This window comes from Festucalex cinctus, chromosome 2 (assembly GCF_051991245.1).
Source record: "Festucalex cinctus isolate MCC-2025b chromosome 2, RoL_Fcin_1.0, whole genome shotgun sequence".
NCBI lineage: Eukaryota > Metazoa > Chordata > Actinopteri > Syngnathiformes > Syngnathidae > Festucalex > Festucalex cinctus.
The window spans coordinates 37288978-37311489 of NC_135412.1; the positions used below are offsets into that span (position 1 = coordinate 37288978).

Consider the following 22512-nt stretch of genomic DNA (forward strand, 5'->3'; position numbering starts at 1 on the left):
GGCAACAAAAACAAGATTGAAAATGAGCTTCAGATGGCAAAATAATAACTTATTTCAGGGTTCCCGCAGAGTCTTAAAAAGTCTTCAAAGCATTTGAATTAATGAATTTGGAAAACGTGTCTTAAATTTTATGCTCTATTTAACTTACTTGTGTCCCATTTCAATTTTGGCAATTTAGTTTTGTGGTCTGCCATGAGATGTTTTTAAAATGTAAATGGGTACCTTGGCTGTATAAAGGTTAAAAAAACACTGGACTCAAGCACAGCCGAATAGTGAGTTACTTAATGAGTTAGATAATTGGCTCGCAGTGGCCTCGGCGCATCCGTGCCCTCCCGCCGCTGATGTGTTCATGAGCAAAGCGCGGCGGAGGCCTCTCTTCCCTTTCCATCGCATCCGTCTTTCCCCTCGATTCGTCCTCTATATTCCGTGCTGATTGAAGGAGCGCACGCTGCGCCAAGCTTCTTCTGTCTATTCCCCGCTGCTCCTATTACATGACTGTTAGCATGCAGCATGTTAGGTGACTGTGTGGCTCAACGCTGCTACTCTATTTCTCCGCTCAAACACTCTTTCCTTCTCTCATGCTCACACACTCACAGAGTAAATGTTAGATTCTTCATGCATTATGCAAAATATGTTCATCTGCACAAGCAATTTGCAATTTCCGTTTCACCACTTCAAAACAACATAATGTTAAAATGTACCTGCGGGGTATCTATAATGTACGTGTGTGTGTGTATGTGAAGATGCTCCATTTATTGAGTCCAAACTGTAAGTCATGAAAGCAGGCTTATCGCAAATGATGCTAAATATAAGTTCCTCTGAATTTTAAAACACATTGCGAAAGAAAGTCATTGTTATTGTGTAATTTTTCTCGAACAATGAGGGTTGTTTTCTTATTCATCACACAGAATTAGAAAAAGTAAGAAGCAATCTAGTTGTGATTAAAATGTAGACTTTCAGCTTTAATTGAAGAGATTTCCCTAGAAATAATAAATGAATATTTTAGGAGTTTCTGTCCAGCCATTTTATGCCGAGTACTCCCGGGAACGCAAAGGTATTTGGACAGTTGAATCACAAAAGATTAATTAGACAGTTATCGTCCATGCCCTGGTTTCTCCAAGACAAATGAAGAAAATTGGTCAAAGGTTTATATTGAGTATTTTGTTGACATTGGCTCGCACTGAGTTTTTTACACAATCAGGATCACCAGTTAGCTAGTTTAAACAGAGAATCGATCACAGATTCAATCACATGATGGAACACTATATCTGTTTAAATAAGTTGTTAATTTAGTGTACGGTATTTAATTGTTTAATGTTTACTGAGCACGACCAGAAGTATTCTCAAGCATTTTTGCCAATGTTTAGCAACCTTAGCCATGCTGCAAGGAAGAAAGAAAAGGCACAAGAAAACAAAGGGTCATTTGAATCTTCAGCATGTATTTCTTCAATGTATCTGTTTTTAAAACATGCAACAGAAAAACTACTATACTTTAATGGGAATCTTTTCCAAATTATTTTAATGAATAATTTAACGTGTTGAGTTGTTTGAGTCGTCACTCGTAACTCCTGCATGGCAGAATGAAGTGAATTGGGGAGCTGACATCTAGGAGATTTGCTAGCATTAGCATGCTAACTACTATGCTTGAACAGCAGAAGGAATTTTTGGATTTGGGCCCTTTGCAAATATATTTTTGAAGGCAGTGAAAGCATGATGAAATGAGGTTGTTACATTAAAGTGATACTTATTTAGCCCATGATAACAATAAAAAGTTAATATTTTGTCTATTAATTAATTTGATACTTTCATTATTTTTCATGTACAAATAGTACCTTTAAAAACACATTTTGCAACTTGCTGTCGACTGAAAATGACATCACAAGGGCTCAGGTAACCAATCACAGTTCACCTGTTTTCTAGGTTTGGCCATGTGACTTTCACAAGCTGAGCTGTGATTGGTTACCTAAGCCCTTGTGATGTCATTTTCAGTCGACAGCAAGTTGCAAAATGTGTTTTTAAAGGTACTAATGGTACATGAAAAATAATAAAAATATCAAATTTATTATAGGCAAAATATTAATGTTTGACTGCCAAAAATGGCTAAATAAGTAAAGTACCCCTTTAAATGATATGCTTTTTGCTGGTTCGCTTCCCAAAGATCCTGACGACTCTACGTAAGCTTCGAAGTGAGTGGTTTTTCAAAGCGAGAATACACGCAGACAGCAAAAACGGCACTGATTATGCCGTTACAGATGGACAGCCATTTCACTTGCTGGAGGATCATACTGTTTGAACTTCCAATGCCTTTGATGCCACTAAGATCGGGTCCCAAACTTCAATACTGATGCTTTTGATACTTCAGTCATTTGAAGCACTGTATTGCAGTACCAGAAAGAAATTGGTATGGGTATTGATATTGATTAGCAAATGCAAGTGGCTTCACTGTGTGTCAAAAGAAAGTTAATCTAAAAGTTACATATTGACAGTTGGCGTCAGAATTTATAAGTGGCTGACAAAATTCATTTGTGGTAGTCTTCCAAAGGTAAATGTATACATCTGAGATTTTTGCAAATAACTGAGGATTAGTTCCACCTTAACTGTTCACTGTACTTTGGCTAATGGGCAACCTTTGCAGCGTTCCACCTTTCACATTCACCTCGATTTTGTAGCTTCCAATAAAGCACTCCCGAGGGAATAGATTTGTCTTTACTCGCAGAGCTACTGCCCAGCTTTTTTTTTTCTTTTTTTTTTTTGTATGTATGTATGTTCTCCCATAGCAGAGTGGTTGATTTTGAACACTGCAGGGGTTGGAAGGCCAAAGCAGAGCTAAGTGGCTCCTCTTGACCTCAGCACTGATATCCAAACTGTCTGCTCAGACAAATTTTTACACATTCGCCCTTGTGAAAAATAGTCTACCGGTGATCTGGTAACACAACCTCATCCAGCTGCCTTTGTGCCGTCTCTCTGAATAACACATTTTTTTCTCCGTTGCTAACACACTGACTGCATGCTGGACTTCCAGATTACTTCTGTCTGTTGTTTGTCATGCCAGATGGTGGTGGGGTGGTGTAAAGCACATGAGCTAGTAAAAGGACCTTGAATGATTTGAAATCCGGTTCCTCTATAACCTATAAATGGGGCTGCATATTCCACTTACCACTATCTGTCAACTCTAGAGCCGAATCACTCATGCTATAAGCAGCTGAGTATGACTGGCATGGAATAATTGATTTTGGAGGATGTACTGCTAGCTTGGGAGTTATTCAAGTATACTGTTATACACTGACCAGCTAGAACATTATGACAAGTTGCACAATAAAGATATCGAGCTGTATCAGATATTTTGATTTTATAGAGATGATAATGTTCAGTTCTCATTGTTTAACATTGAGCGGTATTAATTCAACTAAAAGTTTATTATTGTAGTTGTATTTGTCGGGGTGTAGAACTGTCCTGCGTCATACTGAAGGTTATTCTTAATATATTTTAGGAGAAACTCAAACCACACTAATAAACGTGTTAAACATCTCTCTGGCAGTGTCAAAGTTGAACATGATCTTTCTAAAGGGATGTCATTTTGTTTGTACAAGTGGTCATAATGTTGTGGCTGGTGTCTATACTGTACGCTCAGCTGCCCTTTTTCTGTAATTTATATTTACTGATGTATTTATTTTGTTGGTCGTTGACATGAAGATGCAGGTTTACTCTTTGTCCATAGGGTGGCAGTATATGGAGGCTGACTGGCAAGCATACAGGAACCACACACACACTACATGACAGCTTTCCTTTCTTTATCGCTTCCCTGATCTTGCGCTACGCTCACGTCCCAACACACTTTCAGTCAGCACTAATCCACTCCTGGTTAAGTATCAGGCCTATGTATTGTTTGGTCTTCTCATACAGTCCACAAAAGGATCTCTCTCTCTCGCTCTCTCTCGCTCTCTCTCGCTCAGAAATAGACTGTCCATTTCTTACAGACTGTTGTGTGTGTACAGACATGATGGCCTGAACTGCTCCTTTTTATTCCAATGAATGAGGTCCAGTGTTGCTTGGAGAATCAGACACGGGCTGTCCATGTGAGAGCTTGAAGAAGGCCTATAGAAAAATTGTCTAAATACACTGGATGAACACAAAGGGTTTAAAAGTTTTATTTTTTAACATATATTTAGAAGTTATTTGATGTTAGGGTATTTTATGAGGTACACTATTGCATTTTCAGTGAGCTTTTTGTTTATTTAAGTTAAGGATTCTGTGTGATCATTCTCATTGATTGTGTATTAGCTGTATTCTGTAAAAAGGTTTGAGATTATTTATCTTGGTCTCATTTTATTATATCTCAAATAGTCAGCATTTGAACAGGGGTATGTTGCCTTCATATATCCACTGTTTATTTAGTTGTATTGGAATCAGTGTCAGGTTGGCTTAATGAATTACAGTAATCCCCCCAGTAGAGCTCAGTCCCTATCCGATGTGAATATATTTAAAAAGAAACATAATTTCCCCTAAAAAGTGTGTATAATTTCCTATATTGTAGGGCTGCGCAATTAATCGAAATTCAATTACAATTTCAACTAGAGCTGCGAGCAGCTATAAAGGGCCCTCGCAGCCCGGGCCATGTTGGGGTACTTGCACGTTGGGGTAATGGCACATTGGAAGCAGAATTTCTTTGAAAATGGCATGATAAACCATTACATGTGTTTTTTTTTTTGTTTTTTTTTGCCAGGTGTGATGAGTGTGTCAAGCTCAATGGGTTTTGGTGATTGTTAAGATCTGCAAAAATCAGCGTCTTTTTTTTATTTTTAGGCAATGAGTTGCCCTGATTGGTATTTTTCGTAAAAGTATATATACACACATCATCGCTCGTACTCATTGCACAATGTTGCTTTTATTGTCCATAGAGGCGATAAAAAAAAATGAAACTAAATGAAAAAAGTACATATGTTTGGATCGGTCTGATGCCAGTGAACATATTGAGTGGTGGAAAGTAAAAGAATATTCATAAATGACTTAGTTAAAACACTTACAATGAGTTTACAATTTTTATAAAAATACCGTAAGTGAGGCATTTTTTTTTTTTTTATGCCTCAAGGACTAGGTGGCGCTGTATTTATAACTGAATTTTGTCATAGAGATACCTTCAGGCCTTGACTATAAATATACATTTCAAGTATGGGATTTTTTTTGGAGCATGTACCTGGGAGTTATTAAGCATATCCTTCATTCAAGATATTGCTTTTAATGTCCATAGAGGCTATCAAAAATACATAAAACTAAATACAAAAATACATATGTTTGGTTAGGTCTGATGCCAGTGAACATTTTGAGTGGTGGAAAGTAAAAGAATATTCATAAATGACTTAGTTATCACACTTAGAATGAGTTTACATTTTTTGTAGAAATACCGTAAGTGGGGTATTTTTTTTTCATGCCTCAAGGGCTAGGTGGCGCTGCATATATCTGAATGTTGTCATAGAGATAGCTTCAGGCTTTGACTATAAACATACATGTCAAGTTTGGGATTTTTTGGAGCATGTACCGGGGAGTTATTAAGCTTATCATTTTTCATTGCGAAACACAAATTTTGATGCCCCGCCCTCATCATATAGTATTTTGAAAAGTCAAGATTTTTTCCCCTGTCGTTGGCTCAGGTCTTGACATGGCCCAGGTCAAGTCTGAAGTCAGTCGGATGAAACGTGTAGGAGAAGTGGGCAAAAGTATGCCCCTTGTAAATTTGCTAAAATCGTAAAAAATGGGACATTCAAAAATTCGTAGCTCACTTCCTGATCATTTTAGCACATGGGTCCAAGAGACTTTTTTTTGTAGGTCGTGGGATCCCTCATACACCTAAAAATTTTCGTAGATCTTGCTTAAACGTACAACCGGGGCTGCTTCATTAAAAATTTCTAGGGGGCGCTATTGAGTGATTTTTGTAAAAAATAGCACAATCCAGGATAAAATATTGCTCATTTTGCCAGGCCAGATGTGGGTGCCAAGTTTCATGCGTTTCTGTGCCGGTTTAGGCCCTCAAAATTGGTGTTGTTTTCTTGGCGAACAGCGCTTAGCCACGCCCACGGCGATTTGCGAAAACTCACAAACTTCGTGCTGTGACATCATGAAGACCGAAACCCTCATCTGAGCAAATATGAGGTAGGTGCAGTTAATGTGGTTGGAGAAAAGCATTGAAGAAAAATCGTAAGAAAGAAAATTGCCAGTAGGTGGCGCTATCAGTAAGATGAAATATAAGTTCGTAGATGTGTTAAGGGCTGGACTCTCATCAAATGTGTGAAATTTTGAGAAGACTGGACCATCTGGGTCAAGTTAAAGCAGCTTTTATTCTCACGAAAAATTATCAGACTTTGCGGCACCATAACGCCCTTTGGCGAAAAGTTACAATATTCGGTGTGGGGCATGATCAACATCTTAAGGCGTTTCTGACTAATTTTCAATTGGATCCCTTCAACGAGCTCAGCACAGTAGCTAAAAACGTAAAGTGTGACATTTATTATTACCACTAGGTGGCGCTATATATATAACCGAATTTTATCGTATATATGTTTTCAGGCCATGACTATTAAGTTGCATGAGAAGTTTGAGATTTTTAGGAGCTTGTAAATGGGAGTTATTAAGCATTTTGTCTTTCTGTAAAATTGAAATTTTAAGGCAATATTTGATGCCCCGCCCCCGTCATATAGTATTCCGAAAAGTCAAGATTTTTGGCCCACTTGTTGTCTTAGGTCTTGAGATGATACATGCCAAGTTTGAAGTCAATTGAATGAAAAATGTTTGCAAAGTGGGGAAAAGCATGACCACAGTGAATGTGCCAAAATGGGCCAAAATTGGACATTAAAAAATTAATACCTCACTTCCTGTACATTTTCGCTACATGGTCCCAATTGACTTTTTGTGCGTCCCGGGGTGCTACACGTGCCTACCAATTTTTGTAGCTCTAGGTCAAACATGCCGGGATTGGTTTTTATTTTTCTACGCTTGGGGGCGCTATAGAGTCGCATTGTTATGACAACTTCATAATATCAAATTTTTCGCCGGGCCCAAGGAGTGTGCAAAGTTTGGTGAGTTTTCGGAAATGTTTAGGTCCTCAAAAATGAGATCGTTTACGGACAATAATAATAATAATAATAATAATAATAATAATTCGAACGGAAAACAATAGGGACCTCGCAGCGGTCGCTGCTCGGGCCCTAATAATAATTCTTACAAAAACAATAGGGACCTCGCAGCGGTCGCTGCTCGGGCCCTAATAATAATTCTTACAAAAACAAGAGGGACCTCGCAGCGGTCGCTGCTCGGGCCCTAATTATTACACTCCATAATTACAAAATCAGCATATTGTCAAATATAAAAATAGTAATACTAATTTTGAGTTGTTTAAATTTATCCAATTGCACGTTTTTTACATTTTAAAATAAAACTAATTTAATAAATTCTGTTTCATCCAAAAGGAACTTGCATAATTATAGTGTTTCAAAATTGTATTTGTCTTAATAATGTTTACGTAAAACATTTTCTTGTGCACCAAAAATAAATGATCATCCTCATTGTGATTTTAATTATTACCAAAATAATCATGATTGATATTTTCGTCATAATTGAGCAGTCCGACTATATTGATAGTTTAAAGTGTACCACAAACTATGACCCAAAAATGCATCTGAAGTGCACATGTATATGCACATGCATCAAAAACACTTTTTATGTCCACTTCTCCCCAAAATCGAAATCCTACCAGTCCAGATGTATAACTTACTTGAGACCAACCCATATTTATACATCTTAGAGCACAATAGAAAGAGCCCAAAAATGTGAACACGTTAGTGTTTTCAGGGAGATCATTAATCAGTAGGGGTGTTAAAAAAAATCGATTCGGCAATATATCGCGATACTACAGCACACAATTCTCGAATCGATTCAATAGGCATCCGAATCGATTTTTTACCATCCATTTTTTGATGAAAAAATATTCAACAAAACGTCTAACTTTCACACCTTAAGCATGGAAGAATGTTATATTAATGGAACATTAAGCCTTACTATTTTATTTCAATGCTGTTCTAACATGAAAAATGTTACAACCCGTTTGTTAAATACAGTAGCTCACAGTTATAACACTGAAGTTTGAGATCAATAAATAATAAATTTTCATACTACATCTTACAGTGTACATGTACAAGTTTACTGAATGGTATTTTCTAAATTGAGTAAAAAAAAAAAATCGTAACAATCGACTTGTAAATTCATATCGGGATTAATCGGTATCGAATCGCATCGTGACCGATGAATCGTGATACGGATCGAATCGTCAGGTACTAGGCAATTCACACCCCTATTAATCAGTATTTATTTTTTCTGCCAAAAATCGGCATTGTCTAAAAAAAAAAAAAAAAAAAATCCACATTGGTTGGGCCCTAATATTGATTTGAGTGTAATATAAGATGGTTTACCGCTGGCTGTACATTAAAACCAGGAGAGAAAAAAAGTGGAAAAGTGATTCGTCCCTGTTCTGAACTGCATCCATATGGAATAAGACTTACCTCGATCCACATTCACCAAATGGCTCTTCTTATGATTGACTTTCCCTCTCTTGGCAGAGCGATGAGACATATGTAGCCTGCAAGTGTCTTTAGTTTGCTCCGTGTTTGCAAGGCAGCCAAATGGGAGTGTGAATAGCTTTGTAAACAAGATATCTGTGTGAGCCGAGACCTTGCACTGATTGCCTGAAGGGAAATACCATTCCTTGGCTTTACTTGCTGTTTCATTGCTAATGCTCATAAATTAAGGTTCTGTCATGATTATAAGCTGTCTCTCTGGATGCCTTCCAGTGGACATCTTGATTATCGCTCAGCCTTTTGTTCCCCCCTCGATAAGACTGCACTTGCATATCCATACTTACTCTACTGGCATATTTTGTTGTGTAATTTCCTTGAGTTTCAAGATTGGAAAGTGTTTCTTTTTTTTAATGCTTCCCCTTTCCTCAACTACCCTGTGGCGTTTTGTTTTAATTAGTGTTGTAAGACCTTATTTTCTCATATAATTCTCAATCCACAAAGACTAAAAGGGCCATTCAATTTGTCTGTGTGGGTGTGTGTGTGTGTGGGGGTGTGTGTGGGGGGGGCGTGTGTGTGTGTGTGTGTGTGTGTGTGTGTGTGTGTGTGTGTGTGTGTGTGTGTGTGTGTGTGTGTGTGTGTGTGTGTGTTTTAAGGAGGGATTGAAGCTATCAACGCTTGCTGTCAGGGAGGGGAAGCGTAAGTTGAAGCAGCAGTCAGTCACACGGGCTTTGTTCTTTATGGGTCGAGTATGTGCGGTTGAGATAGTCTCTGCTCTTAAAAGCTCCATCTGGAAAAGCTCTGTTCAAGTTTCTAATATAAGCAAGCCGCTCTGCCGAATGGTGAAATTGCCCTCGCGTATTATGTTCTGGCGTCATTGTTACACTGCAAAGATTTAGTCATGTGTTAAAGTCCTCCTCAAGTGCACCACCTTCCGCCATAAAGCAAACCTTCCTCTCGGTTTACAAGTCTGTTCCTTTTACTCAACCTCCCCAACTTGTCGGCTCATCCCTGGTGAATGTATTAAATGAAGTTACAAGATAGGAGTACTTAAGAGGCCAGGGCCTCTGAGGTTTCTCCCAAGCTTGGCTCACTCATCCATGTCTGTTTTTTCCCCCTCTTGTTTCAGCTACTGGCTCACTTATTTGTGTTTCTGAGGTCTTGCTTTCCCTCTGAGTGGCTTGTTGTGTGGAGCAATCAGGCTAAAGCAAACAGTGTGTGTGCGTGTGCTTTTGTGTCTGTGTGCTGATTGTGTCCGCCAAAGCTTTTGTTCGGTATTTATCTTTAATGAGCGCAAGTGGCGACAGACTCTCATAAAGCCAAAATGAGTAATGTAACTGAGGAGGGAGGAGAATAAATTTTTTTCTGTAACAGAATAGGAGTGACAGTCACAGAGTACATCATATTTCTATGTTACTGCATCGGCCGATTGGGCCAAATGGCCGGTTATTTTCCCCTTATAACGTTATCGAAGAAAACCAAAGTTTCTGACTCTGTGAAAGTACCCTGACTGCACCATTTTGCTTGCCTAGCATTAGCAACTAGCAAGTGTCAGCATATGTTGTTCTGGTTATTCTGTTGTCCCTAAGCGTCCTTTAACTGTTTAATGACATCCCAGTTGGTGTCAACTGTAAAACTAAACACATGATGTTAAGAATTACATACACGGTATATTCAAATACAAAACATGCTTCGTTTTTAAAATATAGGTAGCCTAGCGCTAGTGCTAAAAGCGAAGGGAGGATCCCATTCAAATGCTAACAGGAAGTTAGCATCGACTTCGGGAGTGTTTTTCCTTCAAATAACGAATATCCACACAAATCTTGTGAGAACACATATACTCACAGGTAAGATAACACTACTCAAAAGCACAACTTCTTCCCAATGTGTGGAAAACGAGTTATTTTAATAGAATTCAATCACAACTTTCTTCTGTACTCACTTTAAGTGTGTAGCCCATGGATGCACGGCACCACACTGCCCCCAAGAGGCCAAGATGCACAGGAACAGTATTTGTTCTTAATGTTTTTCAGTTGCTATTATTTTAGTTTATTCGATTCTTATTTCACTTTCTTATTGTTTTATTTTGTCATTGTCCTTTCAAGTTCTATTTAAAGTTGATATTTCAAGGATTCAAAGACTTAAAGGTTGTTGTTGTTGTTGTTGTTGTTGTTTTTTTTTTTATGTCTTAACACACATTTCCACATGACATGGCACCAAAAACAATCCCCGAGGTCCCAGGTTAGCTCAGTCAGCCCCAAGACTTGTGAAAATAACACAAGATAAAAATATAAAAAAGTTTAATGCTTTACAGGCTGTAAAACAGCTGTTGTAAACAAGTAAGAATGGTTTTATTATTGACACATAAATCTTTACAATACCCTTGTATATTTCATGAAATGTTTTGACAAGGTCAGGATTTTTACATAATCGGCAGATTAATCAGTAATCTGTATTTTTTTTCTCTGCCAAAAATCGGTATCGGCCTGAAAAAAAACAAAAGGCATATGGTCGGGCCCTAATCTGTTTATTAATCCAAAGTAACACCAATGTAATTTTGAGAACCATCCATCCATCCATCCATCCATCTTCTACCGCTTATCCGAAGTCGGGTCCCGGGGGCAGCAGCTTTAGGAGGGAAACCCAGACCTCCCTCTCCCCAGCCACTTCAACCAGCTCTGCTGGCGGGATCCCAAGGCGTTCCCAGGCCAGCCGAGAGACATAGTCTCTCCAGCGTATCCTGAGTCGTCCCCGGGGCCTCCCGCCGGTGGGACATGCCCGGAACACCTCCCCAGGGAGGCGTACAGGAGGCATCAGAAGCAGATCCCCGAGCCACCTCAGCTGGCTCCTCTCGATGCGGAGGAGCAGCGGCTCGACTCTGAGTCCCTCCTGGATGACCGAGCTTCTCACCCTATCGTTATTTTGAGAATCGCGCAGCAGCTAAATGTTAAAAACATGATGTGATAAATAATGTTGAGTGTTAAAATTATTATTATTTTTTTATTAGCAGTGTGTTAGCATTTTTGATTCTGCTTGGATTTACGGTAGTCTAGAGGAGGTGCTCATGGGAGGGAAAAGGGATTGTGATGGATTGTTTGAATGATGAATAGAACTGAATAGACAGCGTCAGCTTCCCAGATACATGCTTAGGCCTGTAGAATGTGGACTGCTTTGCTTGTAACTGCAGCGGTTGTCTCCTTTCATTATCGGTTCATGGTGCCCAACTTGACAGAGCCATGTGATAAACAGAGGAGCTGTGAAATCCTGGAGGTGGAGTTCTCGTCGGCCTGATAATGGGATCTCACCCGCCAGGGGAGGGGAACTGGCGCCCGTCAGCCGATCCAGCTTTGCTCAGCAAAGCCGCCGCGGAGGCTTTTGCCGCTCCTTCCTTTCTCCCGGGCCAACCGAAAGATCCACTTTAAGATGTTATGTAGCGTTTTAGATTAGCTTAGTGTAGTGCTGCTGCCTTGCATGAGTGTGTGTCTGTTTGTGTGAGCGACAGTGAGATATTTTATTAGTGTGTCATTGTGTAACAACATCCTGTCTACACTAGCATTGACTCAACTCTGTGGCTAATTGTCTAACAGAGGACCATAGGGAATAAATGCTTGTGTCAGTCTTTGTTGGGAAGAGACCAAAAAAGTTTGCAAACCAAAACATTGATTTTTGTGAAATTGTACTCAAGTTTATCTTGGAAGTGCACATTTTGTTAGCATTGCAAGAAACACCATTTTTAGTCCACGATTGTGTATCTGGGGTTCATTCGCCTGATTTCCATGCAGAGAGCGTGGGTTGAGTGTAAATGGTGTCCAAGGAATAATCCGTCTTTTACCTGAAGTCAGCTGGCTCCAGATCCCTGCGACCCTGAAAAGGGAAGGCGATGTAGAGAATAGAGAGATGAGAGGGCATTTTTCAGATGTAGGCATGTACAACTGTACAACTATGTAATGTCTTGCTTGGCTCGTCGTTTCAATTGCACTTCATTTATTTTTCAGTATACGTCGCTGCAGAGTTTACTGTAAGTCGTACCAGTCAAAAAATGCATCATGGAAAAAAATAAACATAAATTGTTTTCGATTATAAGAAATGTATTTTTACAAAAAACAAGACAAAAAACAGTATAGCTTTTTTATTTTAGTTAGATTTTTTATTTTTTTTACTTTTGTTTTTTAAATTTAGTTGGTTTTAATTGGTTTTGGTGGTTCTGTTAGTTTTGTATTAGTTTATGTAATAAATGCTGCGTTTTAGTTTAGTCTTAGTTAGTGTCAGTATTCGTTTTAGTTTACAAAAAAATGTGCATTACATGTGTGCAATATTCAAATAACACCATGGGAGCGACGTCATCTGAAGGTGCTTTTCTATTGGCTGCAGCTAGATGACATCGCTTCTGCGTGACACACTTTCAAACGTCCTTATTGTGGTTAATATCAAAATAAATCTACTTAAAATCATATTTAAAATCATCCCCAAAGGCTCATGCATTAAATGAATTACCGAAGACTAAAATGAAGGACATTTTTGCTATAATTATCGTTCATTTTGTAAATATAAAATGTGATTTAAGTTAGTTTTTGTTTTTTAAAAAGCATTTTTGTTATTTAATGTCATCGACAAACTTGTTTTTTGATTTTTAGTTTTCGTTTTTCCGTTAGTTTTAGTTAACCAAAATAACCTTGGTAACACCAATCTTGTTAAATGTCGAATATGTATTTATAAGGGGAAGTATGTCTTGCAACCAGAGTTGCCTTGGGAGCTTGAAGAGGTTGTGTATTGGAGAAACCCACGCCCCCTTGTCTCTATTGAAAAGGAGACGGCCAACATGGTTTGTAGAACAATGAGGCACACAGACACACATGCACGTGCACACCGACACACACACACACACACACACACACACACGAACAACACACCACCCTCAACACAATTTCTATTGATCCCCACTGCCTGTCTCTCCTGCTTATGTTTGGCTTCCGTGCAAAAAGAGCCCATCGCGCTGACTATTTGCTTCGGTTAATTGGATTCTGACAGTGATCCAATATCGTGTTTAAGACAATGAAAATGTGTCAAACCACCTGCTCAATGAAATGGAAATACTGCTGTTATTTCATAACTGAGCACAGCCCTTTTGTTGTTTCCCTGCTGTTTTAGCAACACTTGGCGAGGGGTGGATTGAGCTGTTATTTGAAGACAAAGCAAATTGTCATTTTAGCACTAAATAAAATACTCATGAATACATTTGACGTGAGGTGCTCCCTGTTACAATGGAAGCATTGGTGATACTGTAAAATGGACTAATCACACGATTCCCCTTGCCCATTTTTTTAATGGGAAGTGGTAACTAATTAATTCATTATCCCCAAATGCAAATGAGCTCTCCAAGCCTGAACAGCATCTCTTTGCTTGTCGCTGCTGGTGTATCTTCCCCCCCACCATCAGGGATGGGCAAACATTTGTGCTCAAGGGCCACATTTGATTTTTAAAATGAACTGATGGGCCAGGTCATCCGTAGAGTACGTCTTTTTTTAAACACGTATTCATAGTGCTATATATGTAAAAAAAATATATAGGCCTATACATTTTTTAGAGTTTAATTTCAAATCCTGCAAAATGGCCCTGTTGACCACCATACTTAGTCCCTTCTTATGCAAACATGCATGTGCGGTGCCTAATGGCATCACCTCTAGCACCATCAATTAAACTAAACTTGCCCTTGATGATATTATTAAGTCATTGCTGTCTCATAATTACAACATACTCCATCAATGTCAGCTGATAAATCTTTCAAAAATGTGCTTGAAGTTGATTCCATCCAGCCGTTTTCTATTTATCCCCACTTGGGTCGTTGGAACCCATACTAGCTTACTTGGGCGAGTGGAGGGGTCAACCCTGAACTGGTCACAACAATTATTCACACACACACTTTTTCTTACTCTTATTCTTTTACGCAATTATTCTTCACGTTTCTGGGAAAAACTTGACAAAAGTACCTGGAGTGTCACGTTACAGCAGCATGAATAATAGTCTTCTATTAGTTTTTTTAAAGGGATTATTTTTAATTGATTGATATGAAATTGTTGAACATTTAAGATAATTTTGTAGACGTGTTCTTTCTCCAATGCAGCTGCCGTTCCTTATTGTGCAAGCGAGCAGCACCATTAAAATTTTAATTCATCCTTTTTTTTTTTTCTTTTTTTTTAACTCGGGGATTTTAATGCCATATCGCCCAGTCCACTGTACTTTCTGGTTGCGCAAACGCGCATGCGCGGTGCAACCACGCACCCATCAACCCGACACTAACCTAACCACAGTCCTGCCTATAATTATTTTAAATCCGCTCCACTCATTTTTGTGTCTCGTGTCGAGTTGAAAGGTGATTGTGTTTAAGTGAAGACTCAGCCATGTGGATGCGTGTGTTGAACAGCTGAGGAGGAGGAGGGGGGGGGGGAGTGCGAGGCAAGAGAGGAGGGGGGGGCGGGCATGTGTGTGTGGAAAAAAAAAAAAAAAAAGGAAGCGGAGCCTGTAAACGGCGAACTCGCTGCTTTCCTCTCGCCCTCCAAGCAACCAACAGCTACGGGCTACTTTTTGTTCCCCCCCGCCCCCTTCTCGTCGTCGATGAAACAGCGAGTAGGAACACTTCGGACCGGGCTGGGGGGGGAGGAGGTACCGCCGAACCCCGCTCTCGCTCGTCTCAGCCCAGCTCGCCTCGTTGCCTTCGGACCTAGGATCGAGGTGAAGCCGTCTTTTGTTGAAACAAGTGCCGCTCGCCTCAGCGAGTCCCTGCTACGCGTGCCCAGTGGGGGTTTATTAATGTAAGGGGAAAAAAAGTCTGCTCCGTTCGTTTGTCTGGATTTGCTGCAGCGAGTTCGTTGGGTCATCCCGGGCGAGGATTTAAACTTGTTTGCACCGGGTCTCCCCAAGAATCACCAGACTGGCGGGTGAGTAGTTGATCGGAGCAGAGGAAGGGGGGCGGAGGGAGAGGGTGAAGGAGGTGGGCTGCCTGTGAGTGTGTGTGGAATGAGAACTATCTGATGACTAAAGCCAGGTGGCATTTAAAATGTGCACTTAAGTTGTGTTTATACTGGATGCAGCGAGTGCGTGTGAACTGATGTGTTTGTGAGTAAGATGAAAGTTGGTTAGATTGTTGTCAAACTTGGCGGCTGTTCTGACCAAAAGATGCTTTGTGGAAGGGGGAAACACGCAAGTAATCAAAAAAGTCTTGGTTGTGGAAAGAGATCACTGTTTCAATGCTGGAGCGGGATTCCCCCAAGTTTAGTCTCGAAATTTTAGCTGTTGCATTGCCACATTACTCGATTATCATACTAGAAAGTATCTGACTGTTTTGGGAGTTAAAGGACAGTGGATGTTTAGGTTGTACCATGTGAAAACTGTTGAAGGAGCAGCAGATTAACTTGACTTCCCCCTTCAGCACCCCAGAGGCTATGAACTCTGGCCCGAGCACATGTGGCTCTCACTGTGGGGGTGAAAAGAAGAGGGGCTGTGCCTGTTGCTGAAAAGAGCAAGGGGGGCTGTTTAGTTGGTGGGATGTGTGTATTAAGGGGGGCAGATGAGGATTTGAAAGCAGACCAAATTATTTGTCTGAAAGGCAGCTTATCTGATGTTTTCCAGTCTAGGAGGATGAGAAGTGTTTGTGTGAGCGCACTCGAGTTAAAATTGCAAAATTGGTCATAGTGAGTACTCATGTGACACTAGTCAGAAGTCATATCCTCAGCATGGCTCGTGGCCACATAAACACAAAGAAGAAAAACTCCAATGAGCTGTGTAGTGATTGCCTCCAATCGCTGCCATTATAAAAACAATTTCTTACCCCTTCCTTGAATGTTTTGCCCAGTTATTACTCAGATGTGGCATAGCTAATTATGAGGAGCTAATCTCCAACATGCCTGCATGGTTTCCTCCTGTACGCCCCCTCCCCCCTTTCACCACCACCAATGAAGAGAAGTGACCTCTAGTTTAATGATTTCGATGTGATTAATCTACTAGAGTTAGGAGACGCAGTGTGGTCTCACATAATGATCGGTTATTGAAATATAAAGGACGTTTAAGCACTCAAAAATGGTCCGACTCGCAAAGGGCATCTTGTGTTATAAAAGTCGTAGAGGAATGTAGTTGTGTGGCATTGTATAAACACCAGGTGCACTTCTGGTTAAACATTTGACTGAGGCTGACTGGCTGTTTCCGATTAGAACTATGCCACATCAACATTGTTTCATCAGTTTCTTTCCATATCGTCATTATGATGAAACTACTCTCGATGGGATAGGGGATTATCTCATTTGGTAAGAAGTTGTACATGGTGGCTCTATAACAAGTGATAATGTTATCATACATTACTTTATTGCTATTTAATCTATTTAAACTCCATTTGCATTTTGACCACAGTAAGATTTGTGTCTCTTTAGTAAAACTGCTCAACTAGTATTAAAATTCCACTGCACTGTTGTGTTTTCAGGTCATTTTCATTGATGGTGTTAATTTGACAGTGGTTAAAATTAGGTGTTACATTTATGTTTCAGTGTGTGTTTGTGGTTGTCAAGTTTTTGTACTTGGGCGACACTCAGCCCCAAAACATGAAAAGCCTTTTACGGTACATTTCCACCTCACCATTTACAGTATGTTGCCACTGCAAAAAACTAAAAAAATCCAACTTTGTACTTCAAGTAGTGTTTGCACAACACTCATTTGCTTTATGTATTTAGCTATTGACACCTCTGGAGGTGAATAAATGAAATGTTTAATCAGGAGGCTGGCTCCTTCCAGTTCTGTTCATAGTAGTGTGAATGGATTCATATATCAACGAGCAGTCACATTGTCAGATACAACCACTCCTTACAGTTTAAAACAGCTTCTTCCCGGCTCCGCTTAAGGGCGTGCAATCCATTTAGTTTCACTACTTGCGGACAGGTCGAATGGGGAAGTGGTCAGCCTTGTTAAGGTGATGTGCACGGCATCCTAAATGTTTAATGTGGTGAGGCTAAGCAGCAAAATCATGCCATTATACAGCTGTTTATTACTTTCTGCTGTTCTCTTTGAAATGCTGCTTGCGGCACTTTGAACCTGGCGTGCACTTTGATCCCGGTCCAAATTCTTTTGTCTGTGGTGGCTGTTCGTGTAAAGTAAGGGAGGTGAAGTAGCAGCGTGAGTCACTCCTGCACAAACAGCACTTGTAGCAGAGAGCCGGTAAACATTCCGCTCACACACTGGCACATGTTTGAGTGTCACCTCTGAGGAATCTGACATCTGTATCAAAGAGGCTGTTTCCGAGCATGGGCAGGAGAGTAAGAGGGAGAGATGTGCTTCGTAGAAACAGGCTGCACCGGCTGTCCGGCTGCTTACAGGCAGATGAATGTTTGACAGCGCACTGGAAAAATATTATTTAATGTGCACTCACAATGGCCCTGCTGGGATTGCACCACACTGTCTCTGGCCCCTTTTTTCCTTCCTGTGACAGGACGATGGCAGCTGCTCGCTGGTAGAAGGGGAAAAAAAAAAAAAAAAACATCTAGAGATTGTTTCTGTTTACTTTTTTTTCCATCCTGAATGATGTAATCCACAAAGAATTGGAGGAAAGAGTTGTAAATGATGCAAGGTTGACATGCCTCTCATTTTCTTTCTAATAGCCAAAGTCCACTGGGGTCTGCATATTTTTCCATTTTGTTAATACGTTGAATTACTATGCTCTATTTCAATTACATATAAATGAGCCAGTTGTTATGCTAGTCATCGACGTGAATGAAAATGCCAGTTTGCCTCATGGAGAAAAAAACAAACCCATTTGTGATTAGATAAATGTCTGTTAATTACTACCGTCTGTTTGGCTGTGTGAATGCAGCTTAGTTACACACACGCACACACATAACCCGCCGCCACCCTCCCACTTTTGACCTCAACAATGCTGGATTTGCGAGAGCTGCCTCATCATAAAGAGAGGCAGAAAATCAATGAGAAGCCTTTGCTTCCATGCCATTGTTGCTATCATTTCCATCCCCCTACACACAGGCAGACATGCTTGTGTGATGGACTCAGGGGGTTTTACACGCGACTGTTTTGAACTGAACATTTTAAAGAATTGTGTCATTTTGATAGTTTGTTTACATGGCGGCTGCAAACATTTGAAAATGATAGCATTGTCAAGGACGTGTGTCCAGTCTGGGCATGCATCAGTGTATGATATAATCAAAACAATAAATGCCAAAGCCGATGCTGAAGTAGCATTTTAATGTATTATTGTCATTGTCTCAAGGGAAATTCCATTTAAACTGCTGTATATATTTGTAGCACACCACAGTAAGAAGTAGATTACAGTTCAACATCACCATAACAGTAATCAGGAAGCATCTACGAGTTTAAATGTATTGTTGTCCACAGTGGCACCTTCTGGTTCCAGACTCTACCACGTACTGCCACTGTGTCCATTTGAGTCATGTTACTTACAAGTCCTCATTTAAGTCCCGACGAAGGGTATTCCAAAGGATTGTTTTGTCAGGAGTCAGTTTTTGTGAATGTGCGTACTGCTGCGTAGTGTTTTACTAAAAAGTGACAATGCCAACGATACTGGCATTCTATGGATAGATTTGAAGAGGTTGTTTTGGAACAAGGGTCAAAATAAATTATCTTTGCAGAGCAGTGTTGCGAAGCAATGACTGAATTTGAGGAGCTGCTGTCATAATTTTGTGGATTATTATTATTTTTTTTCTGAAGATTAATCTCAGGGATCTGGAGTATGGGTTTTATTATACTGTACAAATAAATACAAAGGTAACAATATAACGAGTGAATGAAATGAATGGCTTTATTTGTTATGGAATCAACATTTTTTGTGTGTATTTATGGAAAACAGAAAACTTTTCTTGTGTAGAAGCAAGGCTAAATTGATTTACATAAGAAGAAGAAGAAAAAAAAAAAAGCTGTAATGTAATTTTTTTAATATTGCAGAGACCCCAAAAGTCCAAATCAAAACTCAGGACTCTATTGTGAAAACAACAACAACAAAAAATGGCATATAAATATTTTATCCTTTTAAACTTATAGACCACTCCTCAGTCCTGACTGACGTAAACCATTGCGGAGGTCAATTCAGTTCCATTTCCAATTCTGTTTAGCGAGTATGAGCTTCTCTTCAGAGTCAAGTCAAGTCCAGATGCTTATCTCATTCGCTGCCATTGACAACTATAAATGTCAAAGAGCCTTTTTAATTGGGCTGACAGTTCAATGTCAAATGTTCTCCACTTTAACGCAGTTCCAATCAGTGCGAAAAGTTTAACCGATCATACAAGCACTTAATTTCGGTGCTATAACATGCTAGCCGTGTCACTTTTAGGTTAGCTTAGCAATTAGTATAGCGTCGCTGTCTTCTCTTGTCGTTCGTGAGAGATACTTGTCTGAAATATAGCTTATTCGCTGCCAAAATAGGTGGTGATTACTAAATTAGGAGCGATTCCACAAAGTGTTCTGGCACACTAATAGCCATCTGAAGCTCGTTGCTAGCTAGCTGCTGTGGCTCAAGTAGCACCGAGCTTCCCTCAACCTCTGACTACCCGTGGCAGGTGACATGAGCCGAGCAAACCTTTTTTGAGATGGTCCCGGCAGTTGATTCTCAATTTTGCTATTTGGTGTATTGAGGTGGAAAATGCAAATTTTGCATTGCAAACTGATTCAAAACCGTTTATTTTTGTAGCTTTGTGGGCATAGCCGGAATGCCTGGTAAATCCTTGCAGGTCGTGGTTTTCTAAACTTGCCACATATTTGATATAGCCCACATGAAAGGGGGCAGTAAGGAGGCAGTACTTTGCGCTTGGTGAATACAGAACTCGAGCATGATGAGAGAAGTGGCGTTGTGCTTTGATTGTTCATGAAAAATTCCATCTAATTTGTTGTATGCACAGTGGAAGGGCCGATATGTTTAATTAACATAAACCCCAGGAGCCACGAATGAGTGAGAAATTGGCATAATTGAAAACAGGTCCTATCTTCTTTCCTCCCCTCTGTGTGTGCACATCCTTGAAGCAGCTCAGCTCATCGGAGGGCACTTTCACACATGTTAAGTGCGTGTGTGTGTGGGTGTGTGGGTGTGTGTGTGTGTGTGTGTGTGTGTGTGTGTGTGTGTGAGAGAGCGAGCGAGCAAGGGAGCGAGTGGGAGAAAGAGACATCTGGCTTTGTTAAAGCCAGTGCATGGTCATAAAGTGGAATGGCGATCCCCACAGGGCTACCTGCTCTGAACGCTGTCATATGGAGCCTCCTTGTCCCTCCCTATTGACATCCCATCTGACAGCAGCTCTGAAGCGTCAACACTCGAGCTCGACTTCACAATCATGAGAGATAAAGAGACAGTACATTAATTTTCAGACGCTAAAGCAGCTATCGTTAAGACTTTAATGGTTGTTTTTATGGAGCACTCCCAATTGTCCACAATTTAATCCCTCAAAGAAGCATGTACTCAACCTTTGGGATGTTCGCCAACAAACATGTTTTTCCTATCCACACTGTCCACTTTCCTGTACCCACCTTCTGATTTCTGAGTAGTTGTTAGAAAATATGATAATCAAGTAACTGCAGCAAGGAAGTGTCCATGATGTGGCTCCGTATCCTATTTTAGTGAGTAAACATTTAATGCGTTTAAATGTATCACCGCTTTATTTATGCATAGAATCTGCTGTTAACTCTGAATTATACATTAGTCAATGAATAATGCATCGGTGCCATTCCTTAATGATTACTTGCCAGGCAGCGAATGGTAATATTTGCTGATACATTTAGCCATTGATCTTGTTTGTGTTTAAACGGTCTGGTAGAAATGATGTTGCTCCATTTTGTCTTAAGGGAAGGGGGTTGTTTTTTTGTTTTTTTTGTCACCAAGGTAATCAAAAGCAAGCTAATTGTTGTTTTCTTCAGTGATGTATTTTGGAAATGACAAGTAACCTCTTAGGAATGAAAACAAAATGGATGTAGTGCACACACACTCATATTCTCTCGTATTTATAGCTGTCATTTGTTCCCTTTTTACTAAGATCTCAGAAAGCCCCACACTTTTCTCCTTCTCCTGGCTGCTCTTAAGATGAGTTATTCATCCCAAGATTTCAACAGATCAATGTTCAATTACAGTTTTGTCTTTAGTGGCTTGTAGCCGTTCCAGGATGGAGTGTGTGTGTTTGAAGTGTGCAGTCTAGACCATGTCTGCTGGTCTGGTAATTTAACCTCTCCTTCGTAAAGGTTCTTTTGATACTCGTCTTTATTGGCGGCGGTCTTAACAGCTGCGCCGAGCCAGATTATTGGCACATTATGTGCATACTGCTGTGAGTCTAGCATTGCCTTAGCGCTGACACACACACCCCCACACTGCCTGTTACTTTGCAGATATATTGCTTGTCCACACAATGAGGAAAAATATTGACTTGTTGTCACTCACTCATTTGATTAGGCGTGAGGGTGATTTTGCTTTTCATTTGTCACCCTGGCAACGTAAATTGGAAAACACTACAGCAGCCTCCTTTCTATTTATCGAGGAAGCGCTGGAGGATTGCAGCCTATCACATCTGGAAGACCTCTCTCAAAGCCGCAACGAATGGCTTTGTCACTCGCCTAGTATCATTTGCACTTGTCAGCTTGTATCTGACAAAAATCCAACATTCAACCGCTGCGTGGGAGTGACGCACTCCATCGAAACTACTATTTTCCACTTTAGCAAAGTGAGATGTGTCAAGTCTTCTTATTTTTAGTTTAATCTGTAAAATATCGACTAGTGCAATTTTAAGGTGCTTCACTGAGCAGGGGAGGATAACATTTATTCAAATTCCATCAAAAATTCTTTTAAATTTGACACTCTACAGAGAAGTGTTAACAACAGTGCCAATTTTGAGTTCATAAAATGGGGCTTCAAAATTGTGAAAAATCAAGCCATTGTCTCTGCTCGCAAATTCTGTAGGCGTGTCTACTG

At 40.1% G+C, this 22512-nt stretch overlaps 1 protein-coding gene across 6 annotated transcripts in view; it reads left to right on the forward strand.

The window, feature by feature from the left end:
- The window catches only part of rerea (arginine-glutamic acid dipeptide (RE) repeats a), a 193806-nt gene that overhangs the window by 60938 nt on the left and 110356 nt on the right, over positions 1–22512 (forward strand). For 2 of the 6 annotated variants that reach the window (XM_077514958.1, XM_077514964.1), the window contains exon 1: positions 15079–15496. The exons of 3 other annotated variants lie outside the window; for them this stretch is intronic. The gene's annotated coding sequence lies outside the window, so the exon portion shown is untranslated. Of the gene's footprint in view, positions 1–15078; positions 15497–22512 lie in introns of those variants that run through there. One more of the 6 variants, XM_077514962.1, reaches the window with a different exon arrangement.